This window comes from Felis catus, chromosome B4, assembly GCF_018350175.1.
Source record: "Felis catus isolate Fca126 chromosome B4, F.catus_Fca126_mat1.0, whole genome shotgun sequence".
NCBI lineage: Eukaryota > Metazoa > Chordata > Mammalia > Carnivora > Felidae > Felis > Felis catus.
In genome coordinates, this window is record NC_058374.1 from 132,006,422 (window position 1) to 132,011,045 (window position 4,624).

Consider the following 4,624-nt stretch of genomic DNA (forward strand, 5'->3'; position numbering starts at 1 on the left):
CCGCCGCCGCCGCCGCCGCCGCGCTCCGCTCCGCTCCGCTCGGCCCCGGCCGGGCTCTGGCTCTAGGTTCTCGCCGCCGCCGCCGCCGCCGCCGCCACCTCCCTCCTCCGGGCCCTCCTGCCCGCCCGCCCCCGCCGCCGGCTCGCGCGCTCCCGCCCGGCGCGCGCCCGCCGGCTCCCATTGAGCCCCGGGCCCGACCGCTGATGTCATCCCCGGCCCGCCGCCGCCGCCCCGGAGGATTTAAAGGGCCCGCGCCCTCGGCTCCCTGGGACGCTGGGGGGGGGGGGGGGCGCGGCAGGGAAACACAGTCCCCCAGCCTGGCGAGTAGCGCGTTGCGGGAAGGCGGTCTTACGTGTGGGGCCGGGGAACACACAGACACCGACACCCTGATCCAGTCTGGGGCACAGGTGGAAAACGCTGGGTGGGGGTGGGGAGGAGGCGGGCGCACGAAAAGCTGGGGTTTTCTAGACCCAGAGCCTCCTCTTCCACCTGCTCGGTTCTCTCTCCTCTCAAACCAGAGGAGAATGTTTCGGGGGCTCTGAGGACTGCAGAGGACACAGTCCAGGTTAATTCAGGGGTCAATGATTTGGCAGGACAGCAAGAGATAGGGATGTTGACAAAAGACCCAGGGAGGTAGCCAGGGCTCAGCTATCCTCACCACCACCACCACCACCCATGGAAAGATCAAAGGCAAAGACCTTTTCCGTCTCCCTGCTCTTCCAGCAGCTCAAACTGTGATGGGTACAAAACAGACCCCCAAACCCTAATCCTGGTCTCACTGGTTTCATGAGGAACCCCACACACTGCCGCGGAACTAACACCCGAGTCAGGGGCGCCAGTGGTGCAAGGTTAGCTAAGGCACCTCCCAACTCTGGGCTTGGGGTTCCATATCTGCAAATCAGGAAGAAGACCCTGCTCCCCAGGTCACTGGGAGAATTAATTAAGGCTTCTCACCAGCTTCCAGGGTAGCCAATGAAAGGTTCTAGGGCAAAGTTATTAAGACGATATTGACACTGCGCCATGCACAGCTCCAAATTATGACACACATCCATTCACAGGCACAACTGTGATTGCGGACACACAAAATGCCAGAGTGCACTGTATCCAATCCCGGAAGCATGGTTCCCGGGAAGAGTCACTTCTATAATAACTGCATCTTCCCTCAAGCCTGAGGGACTTAGTCACACACTGTCCAAACTGGTGGGAGCCCGGCAGACCAGGTTCTTCTCTATCACACAGCAGGAAATGGGACCCAGAGAGGGGAGGGGTTCGCTCAGGACCACACAGCACAGCCAAAGAGATCGCTCTGTTCTCCCGATGTCCCTGGAAGACTGAGTCTATCATGCGGTCATTTCCAAGAGCAGGAAAGTGACAACAAACCTTCTCCCAGGGGAGATCAGCAGTCAGCTGGGGACCTGACCTCAGCGCAGCCTTTGCCAGAGCAGGGGTCACCAGGGAAGGTGGTGGGCGTTTCTTTGTTATTTATACTGTTTTGTTCATTGATAACCAGTATTGTAAATAGGCCGATTTCATGTTACAGATCCATATTCCCTATTTCTCTTGAAGCCCTGGGAAAACGGGCAACTCTGGGTCCCAACTCACACCGGGCTGTGACCACACTCAGCTGGCCCGAGGCAGCAGCCCCCCATCTCGTTTCCTCACGTGAGTCTGTTGTATCCATTTTTATGACTTCCTTCATCCCCTAGAAGTCCCCAAGTGTGACCCTGTCCTAGAGGCCAGCCACCACCCTGTGATACATACCAATGCCCTTTGTCATCTGTTCTCATCTCAATCTCGCCAACCCTGAATCCAGAGGCTCTGTTTCCAGTGTCCAAGGATGCCAGCCCTCCAGGGGGCTGCAGGTTCTCCTAAAGTGACACAAGGTGCCCAGGCCTGGGGCCCCAGGCAGAGGGCCCTTGGAAGTACTGAGCAAGGGTGGAATGCACCCCTGTGTCACCGCCCCCCCCTCCGACCTGGGCTCTGCTTCCCAATTATGGCCTTCCTCTCCAGGCTTCCTCTCCGGCTTTAGCATCGGTGAAGCACCTGGCCCTGGGGGAGGTGGTTAACCTCTCAGACAACAACAGATTAAATCCTACTCTATTCTTTCCCTGAGTTTACACAGCACAGAGCACAGAGCCCGCATCTCAGGCTCTTAACAGTGCTTGCCTAAGGGCATGCATTAACCACAAAGTCCCAGTTTCCCTGTCCAATCTTGTCACACCCCCACCCCCCACGGAAGGATCCTGGTCAGTTTCCTGGGCCACCCAGTCTTGAGATCTACTTGTCCCCTAAGGCCTGCTCCAAGGCTTTCTCCTGCTGTCTCCACCCACCGCCCACACCCAGACTCTGATTACCTATGTGTGGGCCCCAGTTCTCCTCTTTCCTAAACTCCTAGAAGACTAGCCCCCCAGGGTCCTTCTAAAGAGCTTTGCAGCTCAGCTCTAAGGAGAAACTGAGATGTGACACAAAACTGAGTGGAGGAATGGAGGCAGTTCCAAGGGGGGGAGAAAGCTTACGGAGTTCTAGCAGCCTCTGGGCCTGACTTCTGTCTTCATACTAGGTTCTCAATGATTCCTCCTGGGACGCAACACCCAAGGTGTGGCCCGCTTGAGTTCACCCCAGTCCGCTCCCTGCACACCCACTCACTCACCCAGAAGATGCAATCAACCTTGAACAATAGGTCCCAGCTCACATGGGCCCCACCCTGGAGTCTGGCTGCTCTGCACTGGGGTCAGGAGGAGAGACGCCCCAGCACTCTCCCAATCTGACCCTACTGTTTCCTTGGCACCCCGGAGCACCGGGCTGGGGATCTCAAGGAATGCCCTGGAACTGCCAGACCACAAAACAATATTGCAGAAGAAACCAGGGATGGGGGGGGGGGAAGTTTTCAGTCCTCCCAAAGGGATCTGTAATCTGAGTCTTGACTGTGGGCACCCTGGGGTTTACTAAACATCAGGGAAGGTCCTTCAAATGGCCCTATGCAATCTGTGCCGAGGCCTTAGCCCTGGCTGTTCCTGCTGCCTGGGATGCTTTTCCCTCAGACACCCACACGGCTCATTCCCTCACCTCCCTGAGGTCTTGGCTTTCACCCCCTTCACAGAGAGATCTTCCAGTCCTCCTAACTGAAGATCCTGACCCCACTAGGGCACTGCTTCCCCCTTTCTCTGCTTCATTTTTTCCTGGTACTTATCTCTCTATAATATATTCTCTATGTATCATTTCTCTCTCTAACATATTCTCTATAAAACATATCTCTCTAGGGGCGTCTGGGTGGCGCAGTCGGTTAAGCGTCCGACTTCAGCCAGGTCACGATCTCGCGGTCCGTGAGTTCGAGCCCCGCATCAGGCTCTGGGCTGATGGCTCAGAGCCTGGAGCCTGTTTCCGATTCTGTGTCTCCCTCTCTCTCTGCCCCTCCCCTGTTCATGCTCTGTCTCTCTCTGTCCCAAAAATAAATAAACGTTGAAAAAAAAAATTAAAAAAAAAAAACATATCTCTCTATAACGTATTCTACATGATACTTGAATTTTTTTTTTTTTTTTGGTCTGAGTCTCCTTCTAGAATAAAAGCTACATGAAGGCAGGGCATTATTGCTATTTTGGGGACACCACTGGTCACCAGTATCAAGAATAGTGTCTCTGGCGGGGCGCCTGGGTGGCTCAGTCGGTTAAGCGGCCGACTTCAGCTCAGGTCATGATCTGATAGTTTGTGAGTTCAAGCCCCGCATCAGGCTCTATGCTGACAGTTCAGAGCCTGGAGCTTGCTTCCGATTCTGTGTCTCCCTCGCTCTCTGCCCCTCCCCGGCTCACGCTCTGTCTCTTTCAAAAATAAAATAAAACGTTAAAAAAAAATTAAAAAAAAAAAAAAAAAGAATAGCGTCTGGCACACAGGAGGTGTGAATGAATATTTGCTGAATGAGCGAATGAATAGTCCGTGAAGAGACAGCCTTCGGTCTCTCTGACAAAACAAGAGCTACACATATTGAGCACCTACTGTGTGCCAGGCACTCTATAGGACACATTACCCGCATTGAGTCATCCGACCTACACGTCCATCCTCAGCAGAGGAAGTAGACCGGTAGAATCTGCGCCCCTAACCACTTCTCCCAAGCTGGTGGAGAACACAGGGCGGAGACGAGTCCCCGGCCCCTCCATCAGACTCTTGAGCCCCTCTCCTAGAAAAGCAATTCTGGGCCCCACCAAGAGCCGCAGGGGCCCGAGGGGGCTCCTTGATTCCAGCTCGATCATTCTACAGGCGGAAAATGAGCCCCAGGGAGCCTCACTCAAAGTCACAAAGGTAGCCCAAGACGGAAGCCCACGGTGGTTAAGAAGCTGGCCTCGAATGCTGACTTCGCTCCTTTTGAACCGTGTGACCCTAGGAAAGTTCCTTAACCTCTGAGTCTCGTTTGTAAAATGGGGGTAATACAGATGATGATGCACAGGCAAGTTAGCCCAGAAGAGGCCCTGAGGGAGAGGAAGATGTTGATAATGTTGTGAAGAGCGGGCAGGGAGGGAAATCCAGGCCACCTGACTCGGACTTCTAGCACACAGGCTGCATCACCTCCGGCTTCTTCTTCCCTTGCCCTCCCCGTCCCCTTGAGTGGAGGTGGGCCGGAGGTATGCACATG